The following is a 26,324-nucleotide window of genomic DNA, read 5'->3' on the forward strand; positions in this document are numbered from 1 at the left end:
TACTTATTTATTTTTCTCAGGGATTTCTCTGCTTCAGCCGCCTCAGGGGGCAGGTACAACAAAATGACAGAAATGAAAACACTGAGCCACATTAAAATGCTCTACCAGCAACAGCCAAATCCTGAGGCTTTGAGAATAAGCTGACAGCAAGTGCAGCTGTCCCTCTGCTAGCGACACGAGTGTAGGCTGATTGATGGTTTTGGGCTTAAGCCCAGGGGTTTAATGATAATGATGATGGTGGTGATGATAATTATTATAATAATAACTAACTTTTATTGAGTGTTTTCTATGTGCCAGAAACTGTTCTATGCATTGTGTATATCTCTATCTGCATCTCTCTCTGTAATATCTACATATGTAAAATCTTATTTAATTCTTACTGCAGTTCTGTGAGGTAAGAAATATTATTACCCCATTTTACAGAAGAGGGTAATAATTTACCAATAACTTGGTAAATGAGTTGTGAGGCTGGGACATGAATGATTTCTCCTTCCTAATTACTCAAATCTTCTAGAAATATGATGAAATATATTGCAGAAAAACAACCTCTGGATCCCTACTGTTTGAATCCATTCCTGAGTTCACATAATAGTTCTGATATTTACTAATGGTGTGACCTTAGCCTCAGTCTTTTCAACTATAAAACAGGGAGTCAAATGCCTCCCTCATTTTTTCAGTTGGGTCCTTTTGACTGCGAATTACAGAGTCGTTCAATCAAGTCACCTTAGGAAAAGGGGAATTTATTGAAAAGATATATGCTGTACTAATTTTATTTAGAACTACAGTATTTGAGTGCAAGTAATAGAAAACCAACTCAAACCAGCTTAATCCAAAAAGGAGATTCGTTGGCTCACATAACTCAGAAGGATGAGATAAGGTGCAGGTGAGAGACAGCTTCAGGCCTCTCTGGATTTGGGGCTCAAATGATGTGCCTGAGCAACTTTGTTACTCTTTCCATTTCTCCGTTCTGCTTCTCTCTCTGTATTGGCCTCATTCTTTGCTGCTATAGTTGGGCTTCCTCTCTTGAGCCTGCAAAGATGACCACAAGCAATCCTAGCTTCCACGAGCCAGGAATAAGCAAGCAAAGAGCCTAACCAAAGTCTTAGAGACAGTGCAGCTCTGCTGACACCTTAATTTTGAACTTCTAGCCTCCAGAACTGTGAGATAATAAATGCCTGTTGTTTTAAGCCTCCCAGTCTGCGGTACTTTGTTATAGCAGCCCTGGGAAGCTAACACAGTCCCCTTCTCTTTCCTCACCTCAGGAGGTGAGAGCTGGCAGGTGATCCAGCTTCACTGTGTTGAACTTCATGTATCCGACCGTGGCCTCTGCTCTTTTTTATGCCTGGCCACCTCTGCACCCATAAACCTGTCACAGAGGGAGTCCTGAGACTTATGCCCACAGCATGGATGCGACCCAAATAGTTCATCAGCCTGGTATTCCTTAGCACAATTAAGTCCCAACCAGATACAGAAGATTGCAGCCCCCACACCATGCTTGATTCTCAGTAGATAAGCGAGCTAAGTGTCCTCCCGGAGTGCAGTTCTGCCTTGCCCAGTCACAGATCTGCTATCAAACTTTGCTCCTCAGGAGTCTTAGGATTTTTGCATTAATGAGACTTTAATGGAGCAAAACACGTGGTGGCATCTAATGGTGTCCAAGATAAACTGGGCCAGAGGACAAAAAAAAAAGCTTGGTAATAACCACATAAATTATTCTACAAAGCCCTGCTTTAGAAATTCTTAACCCCTCAAATTCTTCCTATATCTTATTTTCCATATCCAAACAATTACCAAAACCTGGCAATTCTACTTTTCAACGAGGATTTCAACAAATAGTTGTTGAGTGCCCACTGTGTGCTGGAAATAGCTCTAGGAACCGGGGACGAAGAGGTTGAGCAGAACAGATAAAGCACTTACTTACACAGGGCTTATATTCTAGTGGGGACCTGGCAGGAGAGAAAGTAAGGGTGGCTAGGTGCAATAAAGAAAAATAAAAGAAGATAAAAGGATAGTGAGGGATAAGGGGACTTTTTCACACAGGACATTCAAGGAAGGACCATATGATGAGATGACATTTGAGCAGAGACCTGAACAAAGTGAGAGAGGGACAATAAAGTACAAGACCACGCAGATATGTGGAGGAAGAGCATTCCAAGCAGAAGAAGTGTAAGAGCCCTGACATGGAAACAGGCATGATGGTTGGAATAATGGCAGGGAGGCCAGTATGTCTTGAATTTGATGAATGAGGGGGAATGGTAGAGAATGAGATATGAGAGGTGGCCAGTTGCCAAATCATGTAGGGCCTTGGAGACCACTGTAAGATGGGTCATCCTCTGCATGAGATGGGAAGCCACTGGAAGGTTTAAGCAGAGGAGCAACACAATGTAGCTTATCTTGTAAAGGATCCCTCTGGCTGTCATGCAGAGCAGTGGCAGGATCACAGTTCACTGGAGCTTCAAACTACCAGGCTCAAGCAATCCTCCCACCTCAGCCTCCTGAGTAGCTGGAACTACAGGCACACAACACCACATCTGTCTATTTTTTAAATTTTTTTGTAGAGATGGGGTCTTGCTATGTTGTCCAGGCTATTCTCAAACTCCTGGCCACAAATGATCCTGCCACCTCAGCCTCCCACAGTGCTGGTATTATAGGTGTGAGCCACCACAGCCAGCCAGTTTTATCTATATCTTGAGGGGCAGGAAAGCCCCCTGGTTGGCATCTGCCTGACATATAGAAAGTGTGCAGGCCAAGCATAATAATCATGCCTGTAATTCCAGTGCTTTGGGAGGCCGAAGTAGGAGGAGAGCTTGAGGCCAAGAATTTGAGACCAGCCTGGGCAACATAGCAAGCCCCTGTCTCTAAGAGAAAAAAAAAAATGAATAAAAGAATTAGCTGGGTGTGGTGCGTCCACCTGTGGTCCCAGCTAGTAAGGAGACCAGGGCAGGAGGATCACTTGAGCCCTGGAGTTTGAGGATGCAATGAGCCCTAATTATACCATTGCACTCCAGCCTGGGTGACAGAGAGAGAGACTGTCAAAACAAAGCCCTACAAAACAAAAGTGCTCACAATGTTCATTATTAATATGATTAGTCGAATGCTTAAGTCCCTTCTTACAGAGTGCTGTTTAACTTTCAGCTCAACTCCAAAAAGCTGACTATGAGATTAGGTAGGGGCTCTTGACTCTTGGCCCAGGCTCTTCTTATCATCACTGACTGGGTCCTTTATGCAGACTACAATGGATTAACTACCAAGAGAATCCGCTCCAGGCCGGCGCGGTGGCTTACGCCTGTAATCCCAACACTTTGCAGAGCTGAGGTGGGCAGATAACTTGAGTCCAAGAATTCGAGACAAGCCTGGGCAACATGGCAAAACTCCATCTCTACAAAAAATTAGCTAGGTGTGGTGGCACATGACTGTGATCCCAGCTACTCGGGAGGCTGAGGTGAAACAATCACCTAAGCATGGGAGGTCAAGGCTGCAGGGAGCTGTGATCGCACCACTGCACTACTCCAGGTTGGGTGACAGAATGAGACCCTGTCTCAAAAAAAAAAAAGAGAACCCACTCCTTGGATTAAACCATGCTCAGTTAAACCATGCCCAGGCTACTAACAATGACCATCAGGGTAATTTTTAGGTCCAAGCAACAGTGCGGGAGGATGAGCTAGTGATGTCGCAAAGGTAACAATAATTATAATGATCACTCCTAAAGCCTGTGGCTCTGAGCTCCCACAGTAAAATCCTAGGCTCCCTACCCCTTCTCCCTCATCCTAAGACCCTTCTTCTTCCTCCCTTCCTTCACCTTCCCCAGTCCCAGGAGAGTCCCTGAAGGGTTCACCAGCCTCTTCATTACAGAGATGAACATAACAGAGAGGACTTACACTGAGGACACTGCCTGAGGGACCAAGATCAGAGACTGAGTCCAAGAGCAGGAACTGGGGTGACCAGCCCACTGTCAGTCATTCTTTTCTTTTCACTGAATTGGTCTGTATTTTGAGCATCATATAAAAAAAAATCCTTTGCATTTCCAAAGTGCTTTTACATCCATTATTCCAAAAGATATGTAGAGCGTATCTATTTTGTAGGTGAAGCAGCTGGGCTTTGAGAGGGTAAGGAATTGCCAGAAGGTCACCCAGGTAATTGCAAAGGATCTAGGGCCAGAAAACGGTTTCCCCCATTTGGACCTGAGTCTCCTGTTGGCTGCCATCACCAATGCTTCACCAGCAAGAGTGACTCCCAGTCTTTTGGTGGAGGATGGGGGAGCTCAGATTCAGAATATGGAGAATGTTCCAGATGTCAACATTTTAGCCTTAACAAATTTATTGAAAACACATTTCTTCAAAATAATTTATTCCTAAACAGTTAAAGCAGTGGGGAAAGGCAGTTGTCAAAGAATGAATTGAACAGACAGGATAACAGACAGGTTAAGGGGAATAATTAGAGGCTTTTTCTCGTTGTTCAACAGCTTCTTTTTCAGGCCTGTCAATCACTGTTTATCACACTTGAACCAAAACAATGATTTTTTTTTTTCCTCTCTGAGGCCAGGAGGACCTACTGCGGAGATAGTAACTAATGCTGAGGCAGGACCAGTGTGTCATACAGACTGAGACTAGAGTAGCTCAAAATTGTTTATGTCAGGACAGAAACCAGGAGGACCATGCCAATAGGAAGGGCCCATGCCAGTAGCTACTATTGTGTCTGGCAGAAGGAGGCACAAATATTTTTCTGAGCTCCTATTTTGTCAGGTATTCTTTATTTAAACTTCTCAACAAACTTGCCAGATGGACACTTTTACTCCCATTTCTTAGATAGAGATACCGAAGCTCAAGGTTGTTGAAAAGCATGCACACATAAAAAGAAAATGTGCACGGCTCCAGTGCTAACAGAACAGCACCATTCCAGAAGAGCTGTCCATGGACACAACCAGGATGGGTATTAGGATCCCAATAGCAGGCTGAGGTTCAGGCAAGTCCCTGTCTCACTGGGACCCTGGGTACTAAGAGCAATCAATCTGGCTTCAGATAAGGCATGAAGCAGAGGAAGAGCAAATGCTTAACTCAGGGGCACAGGGTTAGGGAGGGAGCTCACCCTTGGCAAAAGAGGTGCCTAAACTGGGTTAGTGGCACAGTCATGTTCCAAAGCCCATCAAATGAAGTTCTGAGCCTTTGGATGAAGCTTACCCACCTTGGAAGAAGTAAACCTGACAGAGGGAAAGAATGCAGGGTGTTAAGTGGGTGCAGATGGAGGAGCTGACCCAGGAGGAATAAAAGAAGACTTCCTGGAGGAAGGGGTGGCCACATTGAGTGGTAACCACGTATGTGAAAGTGGAGGAAAAGAGAAAAGAATTCCCAGCAGAGAAGACAAGAAGCAAAGACATACATGTGTCAAAACATCACAAAATGGGGAGAAAACTATAGTTGGTTATAACTTGAGTGTTAAACTTGAAGCAAGAAGTGGCCATTAATAAGCCAACAGCTGATAATAGCTAACTTCTACTGAATGCCTAGCACATTCCAGATTTTCTCAGAGTTTTACATATAGTATTCATTCATTCATTTCACAAATATGTATTGAGCACTACAGGGATGGCTGCATGATGTGAGGGTGAAAACTTTCAATGCACATTGAAAATGTGGGGCCTCTAGTTCAAAAGCAGGAAAAAGCTTTTTACCTCCTTCCACGGTCTCTCTCCACTAGTCATGGTATTTTTTATTTGCTATTTAATATTGTATTCCTGAAGCACAGGGATACTGGCAGGGCAAGTACAGACTCTCACAGGCACCCACTGCCCTGCCCTGAGACTTGGATCATAGGCCACACATATGCCCAACTCTGATCCTCCTCACGTCCATGTCCAGGGCCCCTCTGAGGCATAAGGTGTCAGTTGCTGAGAAAGAATGGAAAAGGAGGTAGGTGAGAACCCATCTGGAAGAGGTGAAGGACAACAGAGGCAAAATCACCTGCAAATTGGAGCACCAAGCCTGTGAAGCATGCTCCAGTGTCCAGTCGGACTCACTTACAAAACACAGATGTAAAGATCAAATTATTAAGAATTTCAAGATGGCAACCACAGAGCATTAAACTCCAAGTGCAGGGCCCCCTCTCTGAGCATGGACCCCATGCACCTGCACTGGTTGCACGCCCTTGAACCTATCACTGGAGTACCACCATGTGTTAAGTTCTGCTCTGGACTCTAAGATACAGCAGTGAACAAGACAAAAACATCCTGCTGTCTTGCAGCTTACATTCAAGTGGGGGGAGAAAACCAACCAAATTAACAAGGCAAATATATGGTATATTTAAGGGTCATAAGTACAATGGATGAAAATGATGCAAGAAGAGAGTATAGTGGTACTGGAGAAGGTGCAGTTTTTAAGATAGAGGTCTAGAATAGGCTCATTGAGAAGATGACTCTTGAGCAAAGATTTGAAAGAAGTGAGAAAATAAGCCAAAAGCATAGGTGGGGAAGACTGTTCCTAGCAGATAAAAGAGCAAATGCGAAGGCCCTGAGTCAAGAGTGTGCTTGCCTTGTTCAAGGAAGGCGGTATAGATAGAATGGGACAAGTGAAGCGTAAGAGATGCAATCAGAGAAGAAGCAGAGGTACAGATAATGTAGGGCCCTAAAGGTCATTTTAGGGACTTGGGCATCTCTGAGTGAGATGAGAACTTGTGGAGGGTTTTAAGAGAGAAGTATTATAACTGGACATATTTTAAAAGAGTTACTCTGGCTGCTATGTGAAGAAGCGATGACTGAGCTGAGTGTCAAATTTTGAATGGTAGCAATGCAAGTGAAAGTGGAGGATGAGGACAGGAGAAATAGCATGAACTGGAGAGTATTGCAATAAACCTGGTGGGAGATGATAGAGATTTAGACCAGAGTGGCATCAGTGGCAGATGTAAGAAGTGATCTGATCTTTGCATGTACTATATTTTGGGGGGGCTTTTTTTGTTTTTGTTTGTTTGTTTTTGAGATGGAGTCTCACTCTGTCACCCAGGCTGGAGTACAGTGGCATGATCTTGGCTCACTGTAACCTCCGCTGCCTGGCTTCAAGCAATTCTCCTGCCTCAGCCTCCCGAGTAGCTGGGACTACAGGTGTGCACCACCACACATGGCTAATTTTTGTATTTTTAGTGGAGACGGAATTTCATCATGTTGGCCAGGCTGGTCTCAATCTCCTGACCTTAAGTGACCTCAGCCTCCCAAAGTGCTAGGATTACAGGCCTCAGCAACCACGCCCGGACCCATGTATTGTATTTTGAATCAATACATTTTCCCCAAAATAGATATGGGATAAGAGAGGAAAAGAGGACTCAAAAGTTACTCCAGAAATTCTGGCCAGAGCAATTGGAAGAATGTTGTCATTAACTAAAATGACAAAGAATGTGGATGAAGCTGGTTTTAGGAGAAAACTGGGAATTAGATTTCAGACAGGTTGGGTTTGAAATGCCTATTACACTCCAAACACAAATATAAAGTAGACAGTTGCATGTGAGTCTGAAGTTCGGAGGTGAGGCATAGACTGGAGATAGAAATATGTGAGTATTTAGTGTAAAAATGGCATTTTTAAAACAATGAGACCAAATGAGATCTCCAAGGATCCAAGTGTATATACAGAGAAGTTTAAAGACAGCCCTGGGGTACTCCAACATAAGAGTTTAAGATAAGGATGAACCAGCAAAGGAGACTGAAAAGGTGAGGTCAATGAGATGAGAGAAAACCAAAACGATGTGGTGTCTTCAAAGCCAAGACAAGACAGTGTTTCAAGAAGAGATTGATCCTCAGTGCTAAATGCTGCTGAAGCATCATTATGAGGAATGAACCACAGTAGGTTCAGTGATGTTGTGGGAGTGAAATCCTGGCTAAAGTAGATTTAAAAGAAAGTGAAACTGAACCAATTCATTATTTTGAAAATTAGCAAGTAAATGGGAAAAAAAACTCCAAATATCTATCCTCTTTTTCCTCAAGGTAACCAGAGTTAATGAGGAGAAGTTTCATGTAGATGTATTCAGCCAGCAAATAATGAAAGAATGAGGGCCTACTGCAGTAGCTCACGCCTGTAATGCCAGCACCTTGGAAGCCCAGGAATTCAAGACCAGCCTGGGCAACCTGGTGAAACCCCATCTCTACAAAAAATACAAAAATTAGCTGGCGATGGTGGTGCACCCATAGTCCCAGCTACTCAGGAGGCTGAGGTATGAGGATCACCTGAGCCTAGGAGGGTAAGTCAGCCGTGAGCCGTGTTCATGCTACTACACTCCAGCCTGGGCAACAAAGTGAGACCCTGTCTCAAAAAAAAAAAAAAAAAAAAGGAATAGTAGAATATCGTCATTTTTGCAACTCCTGATGAATGAATGGATCTTGACAATGCTCACCAATGGCACTATAAAAAGAAATATGTACTTCCGAATAACAAAGAGCCTGAATCTGACTAAGCCTCTAGTTCTATCAATTTATAAAAACCACAGGGAGACAGGAACCCATTTAGCAACACCACAGGGATGCAACAGGAAAATCCAGTCTGGGGGGAACTCTACAGGAAAAAATGGTCTCGTTTCTTCAACAAAAACACGGCAAAAACGAAAAAAAGGGTGGAGAGAGAAACCTATAAATTAAACGAGATTTAAAGGTAAATCAACAAATTACAATGAATGATTCTTATTTATAGCTTGATTCAAACAAACAACACTGAAAGAAACCTGACATTTGAAATAATTGAAAATTTGGACAATGACTGGATTCTTGATTATATCAAAGAATTACTGAGGCTGGGCACAGTGCCTCCCACCTGTAATCCCAGAACTTTGTGAGACTAAAGCAGGAGGATTACTTGAACCCAAGAGTTCGAGACCAGCCCAGGCAACATAGGGAGACCTCCATCTCTACAAAAAAAAAAGTTTTAAAATTAACTGGGCCTGGTGGTGTGTGCCTGTAATCCCAGCTATTTGGGAGGTTGAGGTGGGAGGACTGCTTGAACCCAGGAAGTTAAGATTGCAGTAAATCATGATCATACCACTGTACTCCAGACTAGGTGACAGAGTAAGATTCCATTACTACAAAAAATAGGGAAAAAAATTACTATTATTTTTTGGATATGATATAGTGTAAGGTTTTTTTTGTAAAAGAGCTCCTGTCTTTTAGAAGTACATATTGAAAATTCTACAGATGAAATTATATGCCTAAGATTTGTTGCAAAATAATCCAGGAGAAGAGGTGAGACATAAAACATTAGCCATAAATTGATAAGTACTGAAAATCTGATGATGCGTACATGAGAATATACTAAGTCTTTTTCTCTTTGACATATTTTTTTTGTTTGTTTTCGAGACAGAGTCTCACTCTGTCACCCACGCTGGAGTGCGGTGGTGCGATCTCAGCTCACTGCAACCTCCACCTTCTGAGTTTGAGCAATTCTCCTGCCTCCCCCTCCCAGGTAGCTGGTATTACAGGCACATGCCACCACATCTGACTAATTTTTGTATTTTTAGTAGAGACGGGGTTTCACCATGTTGGCCAGGCTGGTCTCAAACTCCTGACCTCAGATGATCTGCCCGCCTCAGCCTCCCAAAGTGCTGGGATTATAGGAACAAGCCACTGCGCCTGGCCTTCATGTATGTTTGAATCTTTCTATAATAAAAAGTTATAAAAATCCTTTCAAAGAGTTTTGCTGTAAAGGAGATAAAAGAAATGAGGCAGTAGCTGGTACTATGTAATCCTCAAGAACAACTCTTTGAAGAGGGTATCATTATTATCATTCCCATTCTATAGTTATGAAGACTAAGTTAAGTGACTTGTGCAGGGATGCACAGTAATGACAGAGCTGGGATACAAAACCAGGCAGTTTCTCTGGAGCTCTTGCTCTTAATCACTGTACTATGCTCATTACATTAAACGTGGGGAAATAACATGGTCAGCTTTGCATTTGGGATTACTTTGACAGACTTGCAGAAGACAAAATTGGAGGCAAGGGGACCAGCGAGGAGTCTACTGCAATAGTCTAGGCAGGAGATGATGGTCACCTCCACCAGGGAAGTGGCAGTAGAAATGAGAAAAATGGAAGAATTGTAAAGATATATGGAGGTAACACCGACCAGGAGAGCTTGGCAAGGCTAGAAGAACAAGAATGAGAAAAGGGTCAGTTATGGATGTCTGATTTACAGCTTGGGTCAGTGAAATAGCTGAGACAGATAGGACAAAAGGAAAACTAGAGTGAGGTAGGAAATGAGTTCATTTGGGACATATTCAGTGCTGCCTGTGCTCCCTATTGGGGAAAATATCAGAATTGAAGTCACCTCCATTTATTGGCAGAGTTAGCTTCACCTTGTTAGTAACTACAAATGATGAGTTCCTGGTTGAGGACGAAGGTAAGCATGATTTTCACCAGATGCCCCTCTCAGGCAGAGCAAAGGCCATGAAGTTAATGTAGTGCCTCCAGATTCTGGTCTAAATACCTCCTTCCTGAGTCGATTTCCTAGGGCCACCCTCCTTTCCAACAAATAGACATGGTTCTACCAAGGTCTTGGCTTCAGCCCTAGGAAAATTGCACATGGTAAAAGGATAAAAGCTTGTAAGTTAGACATATTTCATATACAGAGGTTGCAGTTTAAGGAGGATGATGACCACTTACTAGTTGTGGAACACTGGATAAATTTGCTTAACTTTTCTGAGTTTTATTTCCCCTAATTATTTATTTATTTATTTGAGATAAGGTCTTGCTCTGTCACCCAGGCTGGAGTGCAGTGGTGCAAACATGGCTAACTGCAGCCTCAACCTCCTGGGCTCAAGTGATCATCCTGCCTCAGCCTCTTGAGTAGCTGGGACTACCGGTGCACACCACCATGCCTGGCTAATTTTTAAAATTTTTGTAGAGATGGGAGTCTCACCATGTTGCTTGGCTGATCTCAAACTCCTGGATTCAAGCGGTTCTCCCGCTTCAGCTGCCTAAAGTGCTGGGATTACAGGTGTGAGCCACTGCACCTGGTCAGTTTCTCAGTTTAAAATGAGAATAGTGGCTGGGCACAGTGGCTCATTCCTGTAATCCCAGCACTTTGGGAGGCTGAGGCAGGCAGATCACTTGAGATCAGGAGTTCAAGACCAACCTGGCCAACATGGTGAAACCAAGTCTCTACTAAAAATACAAAAATTAGTTGGGCATGGTGATGGGTGCCTGTAATCCCAGCTACTCAGTAGGCTGAGGCAGGAGAATCACCTGAACCCAGGAGGTGGAGGTTTCGGTGAGCCGGGATTGCACCACTGCACTTCAGCCTGGGTGACAAAGAAATACTTGTCTCAAAATAAATAAATAAGTAAATAAATAAATAAATAAAATTGAGGATAGTGGACTGGTGTGGTGGCTCATGCCTGTAATCTCAGCACTTTGAGAGGCTGAGGTCAGAGGATCGCTTGAGACCAGAAGTTCAAGGCCACAGTGAGCTATGCACTCCAGCATGAGTGGCAGAGTGAGAACCTGTCAAAAAAAAAAAAAAAAAAAGAAGAAGAAGAAGAAGAACCTGTATCTTAAAATTAAAATGAATTATTGAAAGTAAAGAGTCTAACACAGGCAGCTGGGTGCTCGGAAAATGCCAATTTTATACCTCATTCCGTCTGTGAGATTCTTGGTATGTGATATCTCCAACTCCTGGTGGTGTTTGTGAGTCATATTCTACGTCTGGGCAGAGCAAGGACAGCAGGCTTTGACGGCCTTACCTGGTTCGAGTGCATTCCATCCTGATCTATGAATACCCTAAACCCCATTTGAAGTACATAAATTCACAAGGTAAGACTCTCCCAGGACTCCACGATTGTTTGATGCACTGTTGCTGCCTGTAGCCTCACAGTGGCAACCTGCTGGGGTCGTCAGCACCACGTGTATGGACAGCTCCTCCCCCAGGACTTTCTTAACTTAATTCCAGAACCTGGCCTCTGCCCATGGTTCTGATCAAGATTTCCCTTGCTTTCTTGCCCTTCTTGCCATAGCTTTAAGTACTCAGGCCAGAATCCATAGGTTTGGCATACCAGAAGGTACCTGAAGGCATCTGATTCCAAAACAAATCAGGTTAGACAACATTTTTAAAGCCTGCTCAGGTAAATACATTTTCTAAACCTGTATCACCAACTTTTTGGGAAAGGCTGTATTGTTATCTATTGAGGCTGATTCTGACATAAAGCTTATGTTTTGAAAACAGTATAACTTTTTAAAGTTTTTTAATGAACCCCTTCTGGGTTGAAATTAATGTCTTTTATAGTTGCATTCTCCCTGGCTTTATTTTGCATGTCTTAGGAAAATGCTTATGTAGCTGCCTCAGCTTTTCACAAATTATCAAGGGAATTAGGGCACATTTTGGGGAGCTTGTTCTTTGGCCTTATTTTGAGAACGTGTCACTTAAATAATTCTCTCTCTTCTCCCCAAGACAGGCGTGGACTATGGGAGGAGGAGAATAATAACTGTTGCCATGGGGAGTAGCTTTTGCTTTATTTAAGAGAACTAAACTGAAGCATACCTACATTAGCAAATAGAGCAGATTCTCAAATTTTAACATGAAGCCAAAGTGTGTGTGTGTGTCTCTGTGTGTGTGTGTGTATATATAGAGAGAGAGAGATAGAGAGAGAGAGAGAGAATGAGACAGAGAGAGTGAGAGAGAGAGACAGAGATGATCTCACTCTGTCACCCAGGTTGGAGTGTAGTGATGCCGTCTTGGCTCACTGCAATCTCTGCTTCCCAGGTTCAAGTGATTCTCCTGCCTCAGCCTCCCGAGTAGCTGGGATTACAGGTGTGCACCACCATGCCCGGCTAATTTTTGTGTTTTTTTTTGGTAGAGACGTGGTTTCACCATATTTGCCAGGCTGGTCTCAAACTCCTGACCTCAAGTGATCTGCCTGCCTCAGTCTCCCAAACTGCTGGCATTACAGGCATGAGCCATGGCACCAGGCCGTACTTTCTTAAATTGGGGTCTTTCTTCTCTAAATTGGGTTGTGGGCTGACATAGGTACTCCGGTATTAGGACACCTGGAGGAAAAGTCCCAATTAAGAGTTCCTGGCTGGGTGCTGTGGCTCACACCTGTAATCCCAGCACTTTGGGAGGCCAAGGCGGGTGGATCATGAGGTCAGGAGATCAAGACCATCCTGGCTAACACGGTGAAACCCCGTCTCTACTAAAAAAATACAAAAAAATTACCTGGGCGTGGTGGTGGGCGCCTGCAGTCCCAGCTACTCAGGAGGCTGAGGCAGGAGAATTATGTGAACCCGGGAGGTAGAACTCGCAGTGAGCCGAGATCGTGCCACTGCACTCCACCCTGGGCAACAGAGTAAGACTCTGTCTCAAAAAAAAAAAAAAAAAAAAAAAAAGAGTTCCTAAGAGTGCTGAACTGACCCTACTTCTGGAAGGCAAGAAAATGAGCCAGCATTTACCGTATAACAATCATGTACACAAATCTCAAGTTGCAAATCTTTACACATGCTATCTCAAGGAGCTGTCACAGCAACTCTGGGAGGTAGGTATTACTATCACTGTTTCACAGATGAGAGGCTGAAGTTTGAGGAGGGGTCACAACTTACTTAAGACCACTCAGTTTGCAAGTGGCAGAGGAAAGATTTATGCTCAGGTCAGTCTTAACACCAGACTATAGTGTTAAGCCACTATAGTGTCATCAGAAACTCCAGTAGGGCAAAAGGCTCTGACGGCATAATAGGGATTGAGTGTGGGGCATGAAGTTGCTGATTCCAGAATGAATGTGGGAGGTTCCAGAGAATCCTCCACATCTGTGAGGCAATGCCTCTCTAAAGTTGTCTTAGAGGCACAGGTTGGTGCTAGGACAGCTGCATTAGAATCACCTGGTGGGCATGTGAAGAATGCAAAGACCTGGATTCCATTCCCAAAGAGTATAATCCAGTAGGTGATATGGTTTGGATGTTTGTCCCCTCCTAGTCTCATGTTGAAACGTGATTCCCAATGTTCACGGGGCCTGGTGGGAGGTGATTGGATCATGGAGACAGATCCCTCATAAATGAAGTATCATCCCCTTGGTGATAAGTGAGTTCTTGCTGAGTTCATGTGAGAGCTCATTGTTTAAAAGAGTGTGGCACCTCTTCCCTCTCTCTTTCTTGCTCCTGCTTTTGCCATGTGATGCACCTGCTTCCCCTTTTTCTTCCATCATAATTGGAAGTTTCCTGAGGCCCTCACCAGAAGCAGATTCTGGCACTGTGCTTCCTGTAAAGCCTGCAGAACCATGAGTCAATTAAACCTCTTTTCTTTATAAATTATCCAGCCTCAGATACTCCTTTATAGCTATACAAATGGACTAACACAGTAGGAGTGTAATCGAGCCCAGGAACGTGAACATTAAAAAATATCTAAGTGATTCTGATGCATAGATAGATTTAGGAACCACCACTGCCCTTGGCAACATTTATAATCCTCAGGGTTACTCCTTCTCCCTTGAGTTGTAACACAATCCCCAGGGATTCAGAGCCAAGACATAGTTCTGAAGGAGGAGCTATAGTTACCATAGAAGTGATCACACATGCGCCATTGCACTCCAGCCTGGGCAACAAGAGTGAAACTCTGTCTCAAAGAAAAAAAAAGTGATCACACAGACTCAGACTGGTTAGAACAGAGTGATTGTCAATCAGAAGCAGCAGAAGCAGTGGTGGCATGTGTCAGTACCAAGGACACTTTCTCAACCTCAACACACTCACCTCAGTGGAGAACCACTGCATTAGGACTGTTTGGTTATCCTAGAAATGAGCTTATTGGGGCATACGAGATAACTGTTTGCTCAGGGATCAATGTTAATCACTTCTGTGTTATTACAGAGAAGCCACTGCTTTCTTCATCATATAGCACATCTTCCAGGAGGACTATCTCCAGGAATGTCTCATGTGTTTTGCCCATTACAACTAAAGGGGGTTTGCACTTGGGGGTTCTCGTTAGACTTTTCTGGTTAGACATCTGATGCTTCCTTCTTTGGGTTTTGAGTGGTCTGGGACACATCAATAGCTTCCTGCACACCAAAGGAGGTCCGAGATCAAATGGCCTTGGGTATAAAAGTACATCCATGTGCTGTGTGAGTGGTGGGAACTATGGTGAACTGCCCAAGAGAGATGCTACTTCTCAGTTTCAGTCTATCCTTGCCATGCAAAATTTCAGGATCAGTATTACCAGAGCTTCTGATATGAGAGAGAGAGGAGACAAGGAGAGGGAGGTGGAGAGAGAGAGAGAGGCATAGATAGAGAAGAGAGAGCAGATACTGGGATTTCTAAATATTGGCTCAGATGAAAATTAAAAAAATATCATGTGGACCAAACAAAATATTTCTGTAGTTCATATCTGGCTATGTCTGCCAAAGAAATAAGTTCCATTTTGGAAGCTGCAATTCCAAAGCACTTAGTTACCATGCTATGTTGATTTGGCCACCTCTCAGGGTGAACCTGTTAGTGTGGTCTTTGCTTTTAGGGAGAGAAATTGAGGGAGAAAGGTGGGACAGAACCAGTTCTTACTGTCACCAACAGGCTCTGGTAGATTGCTCTAAAGCAACTTACTGACACACTGACAGACTTAAATTTCCACTGCTGAAAACCACTCATATCTTACTATTGTCCAAACTCAAAGAATCAAATGGCCAACTCAATGCTGTTAGAATTTTAATAGTAATACTGGTTCCTCTTCCTCTTATCTTCCAAATCTCCCATGGAAAAATCATCATCTCCATTGACAAGCACCGCCATCTGCAATTGGAGTAATCTGAAGCTGGCATTGTACTCTGCTTATCTCATCAACCCAGATTCCAAGGAGTTGAGGGATTTGATCATTTATGAAGGGGATTTGACCTGCATTTCTACCCTCTACCACCACAAAGTAAATTGTGAAGTCATTCACCCTGTAGTGTCCATCTTTCCTGTTGCAAAGAAGTAGTAGAGGGGCAGAATCAGTCTGCAAGTGACAAATATTCTTTTTGCCTTGCAGCTCCTACTTCCACCAGTTCTCTTCTTTCCCACTCTCTGGTGGGTGAGAACTCTGGTGGGTAAATGTCTTTCCTGAGAAAGAAAGCCTCAACTAGGTGGGTGGTTCTGAAACAAAAATAGTGGCAAAGACTTGGCTGATGGAGAAGTATCCAAGGCAGTTTTGTGGGATCTTCCTGTCCCTTCAAAGCAACTGGGCTCTGGATTCATATGTTAAAGGGATAGTTACTTTGGTAAGCATCTCTGTGTGTCAGATTCCTGCCCAGAGCCAGTAGTCCCATTGAAGTATACGATAGTTATCACAAGGATGGGAATGGAGAAAGGTTTTCAGAATCGCCAGCAGAGATTATCTAAAATATGCATGCTTGTCCACTCCACCCACCCCAATCCTCTGGTCTATCAGAATTAGCTTGGGATAGGATTTTAATCATATAAAGTTCAGAAAATCTCCGTAGGTGATTTTACTTCATTTGATTTAGTCCTAATTGAAAGCTACTGAACAGAGAATTATCCAGCCATTTGAGTTACTTTGGGAGTATTGTGGCTACATGGAGTCTATAAATGAGGTGCCCATTAAAACACACACACACACACACACACACACCATGGGCCTTAAATAAGATGTGGATGGGATTAGACATATGCTTAGTCACCTGAAGGAGACAGGGGCAGCTCCTAGGTATAACTGAAGATATTACCAAACCTAAAGAATGTGCCAAATTGAGTGGATGGATAATGCAGAGGAAAGAGAAGGTTGGTCAGTCAAGAGAACATAGACAAAGGGAAGCCACTGAAGCAAGGACTGGTAGTGCCCATCCCTGAGGGAGCCTCAGCAATTAGACGTTAAGTATCGTGAACCATTGGCAAAACCATCACTATCACAAGAAGAATGAGTCAGGCCACCTGAGGCTGATGTCAGTAGGCATCGATCAACCTAATATCCCTGGTGCTAATTCCTTGCTTCTTCAAACAACCTTCTGGCCCCCTCTCTTAAAGGAAGAGAAAACACTGGTCTATATTTCTGGTCCCCAAAACAGCAGTCTTTCATGGTGAATAGCTTTTGATTAATCATGATTTGGTATCCCATAAAGCTTGATTCCAAGTCCCTGCTTGATATGGCCTAAGCTTACTCTTCAACCTCATCTTAAACCACTAAAGGTGAAATGATAGAATCTTCTTAAAAGGACTTTTTGTTTGTTTTGTTTTGTTTTGTATTGGTTTTTGTTTTTGTTTTTGAGAGGGAATCTTACTCTGTCTCCCAGGCTGCAGTGCAGTGGAGTAATCTTGGCTCACTGCGACCTCTGCCCCCTAAGCTCAACGGTTCCTCCTACCTCAGTCTCCAAAGTAGCTGGGACCACAGATGCACGCCACCATGCCCAGCTAAGTTTTTGTATTTTTGGTAGAGACAGGGTTTCACCATGTTGCCTGGGCTGGTCTCAAACTTCTGAGCTCAAGCAATCCACCCACCTTGGCCTTCCAAAAGTTACAGGTGTGAGCCACCACCCCAGACCTTCAAGGACTTTTTTTTTTAAGGTGAAATTCCCATACATAAAATTAACCATTTTAAAGCGAACAATTTAGTGACATGTATCACATTCACAATGTGGGGCAACCACTACCTCTATCTTCCAAAACATTGTCATCACCCCAAAAGGAAATCTCCTAGCCATTAAGCAGTTGCTCCCTATTCTCTCCTGCCCCCAGCCTCTAGCAACCATTAATCTTCATTCTATCTCTTTGGATTTTCCTATTGTGAATATTTCATGTAAATGGAATCATGCAACAGATGACCTTTTGTGTCTGGCTCCTTTCATTTAGCATAATGTTTTCAAGGGTCATCCACATTGTAGTGTGTATCCGTACTTCATTTCTTTTCATGGCTGAATAACATTCCATTGTATGGATATGCCACAATTTGTTTATACATTCATCCATTGATGGATATTTGGGCTGTTTCCACCTTTCAGCCATTGTAAATAGTGTTGTTGTGAACATGGATGTACATGTCTTTGAGTAGCAGACAAATCCAGTCCTCATTTATACACTTCTTGGAATTGCTGGGTCATATGATAATTCTGTATTTAACTTTTTAAGGAACCAACAAACTGTTTTCCACCATGGCTGAACCATTTTACATTCCCACCAGCAATATAAGAGGGTTCCAATTACTTCACATCCTGATCAACACTTGCTATTATCTATCTTTTCTTAATTACAGCCCTCTTAGTAGGTGTCATGCCCTAATAACTAATGATGCTTAGTATTTTTATGTGCTTGTTGGCCATTTGTACATTCTCTTTGGAGAAATGTCTATTCAAGTTTTTTCCCATTTAAAAAATATATTTATTTATTCTTAGGGCCTGGATCTTGCAATATTACCTAGTCTACACTTGAACTCCTAGGCTCAAGCGATTCTTCTCCTGAGTAGCTGGGGCTACAAGCACATGCGACCCTGCCCTGCACTTTTTGCCAGCTTTAAAGTTGGGTTGTTTGTCTTTTTATTGTTGAGTTGTAAGAGTTCTTTATAGTCCAGATAGTAGACCCTTACCAAATATATAATTTACAAATATTTTCGACCATTCTATATGTTGTCTTTTTACTTTCTAAAAATATCCTTTGAGGCACAAAAGTTTCTAAATTTGATGAAGTTCAATTTATTTATTTGTTTATTGCTCATACTTTTGGTATTCTATGTAAGAATTCATTGCCAAATCCGAGATCATGAAGATTTATCTTTGTTTTCTTCTAAGAGTTCTGTGGTTTTAACTCTTGTATTTATGTCATTAATGCATTTTAAGGTAATTTTTGCTTATAAAAAATGAAGTAGGTATCCAACTTAATTTTTTTGTATGTGGTTATCCAATTGTCCCAGCACAATTTGTTGAAGAGATTATTCTTTCTATATTGCATGGACTTGGTGTCCTTGTCAAAAATCAGCACCATAAACGTGTGAGTTTATTTCTGGACTTTCAATTCTCTTCTTTATCTCTATCCTTATGACAGTACCACACAGTTTTAATTAGTGTACCTTTGTAGTAAGTTTTGAAATTGGGAAGTATAACCCTTCCAACATTGTTCTTTTCCTTCAATATCATTTTGACTATTTGAGGTCCTTTGCAATTACATTTGAATCTGAGGATTGGCTTTTCCATTTCTGCAAAAAAGTCATTAAAATTATGATAGGGATTGCATTGAGTATGTAAATCACTTTGGGCTGTACTGCCATCTAAATAATATTAAGTCTCCAACCTATGAACAAGGAATGTCTTTCCGTTTCTATAGGTCTTCCTTAAATTTTTTCAGCAATGCTTTTATAGTTTTCAGTGTACAAGTCTTTCATCACCTTGGTTAAACTTATTCCTGGGCATTATATATCTCGGCAGAATGCTAAAAAGGATCATTCTTACTGGTGTGTGGAGAAGAGTCCTCACAAGAGAAAGGTTAAAAGCAGCAAGATGCTTGTATATTCCTGGTGAGAGATGATGATGCCTTGGGCAGTAGGGTAGTCTCAGGAATGGCAAGAAGAGGTTGAATTCAGGATAACTTTGGAAAGTACAGCCAAAAGACAAGATTCGCTGAGATATGGGAAAATTCTGAGTCAAGGATCACTTCAAGGTTTTTGACCTAAGTAATTGGTGAATGATGGTGTCATTTACTGAGATGGAGAACACTGGACAAGGCACAAGGGAAAAAAGAACTTAATTTGGACAAATCAAGTTTGAATTGTCTGTTAGAGATGGTTAGTGTTTATCACAATTTATAATTGCATATTCATTTGTTTATTTGTTTATTGTTATTATTATTATTTGTAGTTTCGATTGCTAGAAATGTTTACTTTATTAACTGCTGTGTCCCTCAGTAGACAGCAAACTCCATGAGGGTAAGAACCAAATCTGTCTATTAACTGTTGTATCCTCACACCTAACACAGTGCCTGGCACATAGTAAGTTATCACTAAATATTTTTTAACAAATCAAAATGCAAGGCCAGCCAGACATAGTGGGTGTGTCTGTAGTCCCAGCTACTCAGGAGGCTGAGATGGAAGGATCACCTGAGTCTGGGAGGTCAGGGCTGCCAAGATTGTGCCACTGCAGTCCAGCCTGGGCAACAGAGTGACACCCTAAAAAAAAAAAAGCCAGGCCAGGTCCAGGTGGTCTTTCCTATATTCCTGATTTATAATATTACTTTCAGGTGTACATTCTTGTTCTTTACTTACTACCAGGACTTACTTCCAGTCCTTTTTATTTTTGTAAGAAGTGAGGTTCCTTTATTCAAAATTTGACAAATCATGAAATGCCTCTCTCTCCTTACTCCTTACACTTTACCTTTCCATCCATGTAATCTCTGGCACAATGCCATGACTTAACAAACGCCAAGAAATGTAAGAAGAAAAGACCTAGTACTTCTCAATAACAATAGCTAATATGTATTGAGTGCCAATTATGTGTCAGGCACAGTGTAAAATGCTCTGTATCATCTCATCTAATGTTTCCAACAAATGTATCAGCACAAAGCCTGAAGCATTGTTGCATCTTTTCAGTTTTAGGGTCATATCCTTTGGAATATGAGCTTGTCCATGTAGCCAAAGGGAACAGTTGAGATGGGTACATTAATTTACCTAAGTGAGTATATATAAATGTCATTTTTTAAAAAGATGCTGGCTATGCCAGCATAAATAAAGCCTTGGAGAATCTTGCAATTGGGCAAATGAGTAACTTTAAAGTATTCATTAAAAAAAAAAATCCATCAGGCACAGCCTGGGCAACATGGCGAAAATCGTCTCTACAAAAAATACAAAAATTAGCCAGGTGTGGTGGTGCCCACCTGTGGTCCCAGCTATTTGAGAGGCTGAGGTGGGAGAATCAGCTGAGCCCAGGAAGCCAAGGCTGCAGTGAGCTCTGATTAATCACGCCACTGCACTCCAGCCCGGACAACACAGTGAGACTGTCTTAAGAAAAAAAAAAAAATGCTGAGCATGGTGGCTAACACCTACAATCCCAGCACTTTGGAGGTCAATATGGGAGAATTGCTTGATCCCAAGAGTTGGAGGCTGCAGTGAGCTATGATTGCACCACTGCACTCCAGCCTGGGCAACAGAGTAAAACCCTGCCTCAAAAAAAAAAAAAAAAAAAAAATCCCAAATTGAGAGACATTCTACAACATACCAGTACCACTTAAAATCCTTAAGGTCATCAAGGACAGGAAAAGTCTGGGAGTATCACAGATCAGAGGAGGCTAAAGTGACATAACAACTAAATGTAATGTGATATCCTGGCTGGGATCCTGGAACCAAAAAGGGACATTTTTAAAAACAGTGAAATTGAATAGAGTATGGAGTTTAGTTAATATTAATATACCAGGTTGCATTGGCTCGTGCCTGTAGTACCAGCTACTTGGGAAGTTGAGGCAGGAGGATCGCTTGAGTCCAGGAGTTTGAAGCCATCCTGGGCAACATAGCAAGACCCTGTTTCTGAAAAAAAAAAAAAATTATATATATATATAACAATGTACCAATGTTGGTTCTTTAGTTGTGACAAAAGTACCTCAGTAATGTAAGATGTTAGCAATAGGGGAAACTTTGTAAGGGGTATGTGGGAACTCCGTACTGTCTTTACAACGTTTTTGTTAATCTAAAACCATTCTAAAATAAAAAGCTTATGAGTAAAAAAGGGTACAGAGATTGGGGCCAGAGCAGAGATGACACATTTCAGATCTGTCATCCCATGCAGCGCCCCCAGTCAGACTTATCTATGTGGCCTCCCTCCAAGTCTATTCATCCTTTAAAGAGGCATATCCAAGATGTTGCCCTCTGCACAGTGCTGGGTGTCCAGGTCTCCATAACAGCTCTGGGGAACTTCACTGCTTCAGCGTCATCCCAAGGAGAAACCTTTGGGAGGGAAGCAGACATGGGTGTGAATTCAGACACAAACACTTGAAACCTGGAGTGGAAGTTCAGTCTCTTAGAATTTTTTATTGGCAAGGACCTTAGGTGTTTGTCTCATTTTTGTAGATCAGGACACTGGGAGGCTCCCTTTTCTCCTTAGCCATGGCTGGAGGCCAAGTCCAGCCCTCAAGGATCATTGTCAGGACCAACACGAGCTGGACAGCCTTGTTTTCCTACCTCAGACGTGAAAAAGAAAAAAAAGGAAAGAAACTGGGACCCAGTAAAAATGAGTAATTTATTTAAAGGCCAGTTAGGGCCAGTCATGGTGACTCACACCTGTAATCCCAGCACTTCGGGAAGCTGAGGTGAGAGGACTGCTTGAGCCCAGAAGTTCAAAACCAGCCTGGGCAACATAATGAGACCCTGTCTCTACAAAAAACAAAAAATCAGCCAGGTGTGGTGGCACATGCCTGTACTCCTAGCTGCTCAGGAGGCTGAGGCTGGAGGATCGCTTGGAGCCCAAAAGGCCAAGGCTGTAGTAAGCCATGGTCATACCACTGCACTCCAGCCTGGGCAGCAGAGTGAGAACCTGTCTCAAAATAAAATAAAACAGGCCAGTCAGTAGCTTCAGACGTATTTCTCAACAATGTTAGTTTTTTCAATGTTAATGAGATATCCTCCCCTGCCTTTTAATGGATTCTGACTCAAAACCCTAATACATAGAACAGATAGGAAGTGAGCTGTTCTGGCTAAGGAAAGAGGTGGGAGCCTCAGTTCTAGCTACACATTTACGTTTTACTACCTTCCAATAGGTTAGTGAAAGGATTCCATAGGGTTCTGAAGAGTTCTATAGGATTTCTATGGAACCCTTGGAAGCAGAGTTTAAAATCTGTATCACTTTAAGGCTGCATATTATTCCAGTGTGGGGTTATTCCGTAATTTACATAACCAATCCCCTATTGCTGGCCATTTTATTCGGTCAAACTTTCAATTTTGTGAACATTCATCTCTGCACTTATTTCTATTTTGTCATGATATGGAATTTTTGGGTCAAAGGTATTTTAATGCTTTTAAGACATATTAACAAATCACTCTCCAAAACGGCTATAAGAATTTACAGTCCCAGCAGCAGTATATTCATGAGTGGCTAATTTCCATATAAAAAAAATCAACACCAGATTTTAACAGTATTTTTCATTTGGCCAATCTGATACAGAAAAAATGGAATCTAAGTATTGTTCAAATTTGCATGTCTTTGATCACTACTATGGCTAAACTTTTTGGGTGAATTTTATTGGCTGTTTAAATATTTTCTTTTGTGTTCTTTGCCCATTTTTTTCTATTTGGATTTTTGTTGTTGTTATTGTTTTATAAAATTTCTTCACAAATTAAGACTAAACTTTTTTTTTTTTTTGAGACAGGATCTTGCTCTGTCACCCAGGCTGGAGTGTGGTGGTGTCATCATAGCTCACTGCAGCCTTGAACTCCTGGGCTCAAGCCGTCCTCCAGCCTTAGCCTCCTTATTAGCTGGTACTACAGGTATGCACCACTATTAGCTGGTACTACAGGTATGCAACACTACAGGTATGCACCCCAAAGTACTGGGGTTACAAGCATGAGCCACAGTGCCCAGCAACTCCTTATCTATAAGTAAAGATTTCTGAGTGTTACATTTGCCTTTTATCATATAATTTTTAAATATTTATTTCAAATCTAGCAATCTTTTTCTTTACAGTTTCTGCTGTAAGCTAATTTTTTTTATTATATTGAGAAATGTTTTCCCTACTCCAAACATTTTCTTTTAGTGGTAATTCCTCAGTGGTGTGAGTGTTAAGACTTCTTTAGTAAAAAATACCATAGTACACTGGTTAAGAGTAAAAGCTGTAGGATACAAAGTTTCAGTTAGACAAGAGGAAGCAGTTTTTGAGATCTATTGCACAGCAGGGTGACTATAGTTAATAATACTGTGTTGCATGTTTCAAAATTACTGAGAAAGTAAATTTCAAATGTTCTCACCCCAAAAAAATGATAAGTATATAAGGTGATGGATATGTTAATTAGCTTAATTTAATCATTCCACATTGAATACATATATCAAAACATCACATTGTACTCCATAAATATATATAATTATATTTTGTCAATTAAAAATAAATTTTTTAAAAGAATAAGCTACACCCACACACAAAAGTAAGTCACAGCTATTGGATTAGTTGGTCCTAGATTTGAATACAAGTTCCCCTGACTTCTTAGTCGTGAGCCCTTGATCAACTTAAATTCTTTGAACCTGTTTACACATCTGAAAATAGAAATAAAATTAATAGTACCAACCTCATAGAATTATCATGATGCTCAGATTAGTTAATGCTTATGACATACTTGGCATCAGGTCTGGCAAATAGTAAACAATAATATGAGTTATTACTTTTTTTTTTTTTGAGATGGAGTCTTGCTCTGTCACCAGGCTGGAGTGCAGTAGTGCCATCTGAGCTCACTGCAACCTCTGCCTCCCAGGTTCAAGCGATTCCCCTGCCACAGCCTCCTGAGTAGCTGGGACTACAGGCTTGTGCTACCACGCTCAGCTAACTTTTTGTATTTTAGTACAGACAGAGTTTCACCATGTTGGCCAGGATGGTCTCGATCTCCTGACCTCATGATCCGCCTGCCTCGGCCTCCCAAAGTGCTGGGATTACAGGCGTACTGAATTCATCTTTATTTATAATGGTATATGATATGATATAGGGATTTGAGTGTTCTTTTTTACCCCAGATCTTTAACCAATTTGTCTTAGCATTTTCTGAATAACTGGTCATTTCATAATTGATTAGAAAAATGTCACTGTCATGAAATATACTTATATATACTCTTTTAAAAAATAGGTGGACAGGAAGTAGGATTTATTGGTGGGCATCAGGAGGGGACAGCACAGTGGAAGCCCTCACTAGAGCAGGGCCGGACACTTGTCCAGAGGACCACGACTGGGGATGTACTTGGCCCCACAGCCGTATAGGAGGAGCCACTTCTCAGCCACCGTATCTTCAAATTCATCCACCTTGGGCCCGACGCGGTGGCTCACACCTGTAATCCCAGCACTTTGGGAGGCCAAAGTGGACAGATTCCCTGAGCTCAGAAGTTCAAGACCAGACTTGGCAATACGGTGAAAACCCATCTCTACCAAAATACAAAAAAAATTAGCTGGGCGTGGCAGCGTGCGCCTGTAGTCCCAGCTATTCGGGAGAATGAGGCAGGAGAATTGCTTGAACCTGGGAGGTGGAGGTTGCAGTGAGCCAAGATTGCGCCACTGCACTCCAGCCTGAGCGAGAGCGAGACTACATCTCAAAAAAAAAAAAAAAAAAAAAAATTCATCGGCCTTGAATTTGGTAAAGCCCCACTTCTTTGAGATGTGGATCTTCTGGCAGCCAAGTAACATGAACTTGGCCCCGCATAGGTCCTCAATCACATGCTGCTTGTTCTGCAGCTTGGTGCGGATGGACATGATGACTTGGCCTATGCGAACCCTGGCCACAGTGCCCTGGGGCTTTCCCAAGGAATCTGTTTGGAGTCTACACTGGGGGTAGTGCAAGGTCAGAGACATGAACATACATTTGAAAGGCCTGTCTCCAAGGTCCCTTAGAGCAATCCATCCAAGAAACAGGCTGCATACCCTGACAAGGAAGCTGCTGTTTGCAGCCATGGCACACCAGGGCCCCATGAGGAAAGAAACTTGGTTGGCTTAATTGGCCGTAGCTTCTACAAACTTTTATTTGTTATGGGATTTCTACTCTATTTCATTGATTTGCCTGTTTGCTTTTGCACATTTAGCACACTATTTTACTTTGTAGCATTGTATAGCTTTGTAACATGTTTTCCTATTTAGTTGTAAAAGTACTCCCCTGATATTATTTTTTATATTTTCATGATTGTATTTACTGAAACAACTTCTCTATGGAGCACTGTCATAGCTTAGTGAAGGGAGTACTGGAATCAGAGGACACAGTCACTACTGTGAGTGGGATGTATGTGTGTTTGTGTAGGGGAGCCGTGGGGGAGAGATCTTCCATTTCACCATTCATTCTCATGCCAGGCATAGTGTTTGGTTTGGAAATATAGGCTGAATAAGACATGGACTCTGCTCTCAAGAAGTCTTCAGTGTAGGGCAGAGACAAATAAAACAGTGATTTTTAGCACTGGATGATTGTAGAGAGTGATATGGGAGCACAGAGGTGGGTCATCGCAATGAGGAAGTGACAGCTGATTTGAGTTTTGAAGGATACAATTGAGGTGGTAAAGCAGAAAGGAAGTGAAGGTAGAAGGGGACCCAGGAGAAAGGTCCTCTAGGAAGGGGAACAGAATGCGTGAAGGTATGTCAATTTGTAGAAAACAACAACCTGTTCGGTGTGGTTGGAGAGGATGTGGGAGGTGGGGGGATGACTGGAGTGTAAAGGTACATACACCCAAAATAACTCTAGGACATCTAAAGGGCAGCT

The 26,324-nt window shown here is 42.2% G+C and overlaps 1 long non-coding RNA gene and 2 other non-coding genes across 4 annotated transcripts in view; 1 reads left to right on the forward strand and 2 right to left on the reverse strand.

The window, feature by feature from the left end:
* Positions 1 to 26,324, reverse strand: part of LOC129051068 (uncharacterized) — a 78,498-nt gene that overhangs the window by 32,447 nt on the left and 19,727 nt on the right. The window contains exons 6-7 of one of the 2 annotated variants that reach the window (XR_008515064.2): positions 21,629 to 21,840; positions 18,592 to 19,528 (exon numbers count right to left, since the gene is read on the reverse strand). This is a non-coding gene — a long non-coding RNA (uncharacterized LOC129051068). Of the gene's footprint in view, positions 1 to 18,591; positions 19,529 to 21,310; positions 21,841 to 26,324 lie in introns of those variants that run through there. The other variant, XR_010138219.1, reaches the window with a different exon arrangement.
* LOC112129809 (small Cajal body-specific RNA 20) lies at positions 21,948 to 22,085 on the forward strand. The gene has a single exon (XR_002912161.1). It is a non-coding gene; the product is annotated as a small Cajal body-specific RNA 20 (non-coding RNA).
* LOC112129780 (small nucleolar RNA SNORA70) lies at positions 25,450 to 25,584 on the reverse strand. The gene has a single exon (XR_002912134.1). It is a non-coding gene; the product is annotated as a small nucleolar RNA SNORA70 (small nucleolar RNA).

The sequence above is a fragment of the Pongo abelii genome, chromosome 19 (assembly GCF_028885655.2).
Source record: "Pongo abelii isolate AG06213 chromosome 19, NHGRI_mPonAbe1-v2.0_pri, whole genome shotgun sequence".
Taxonomy (NCBI): Eukaryota; Metazoa; Chordata; class Mammalia; order Primates; family Hominidae; genus Pongo; species Pongo abelii.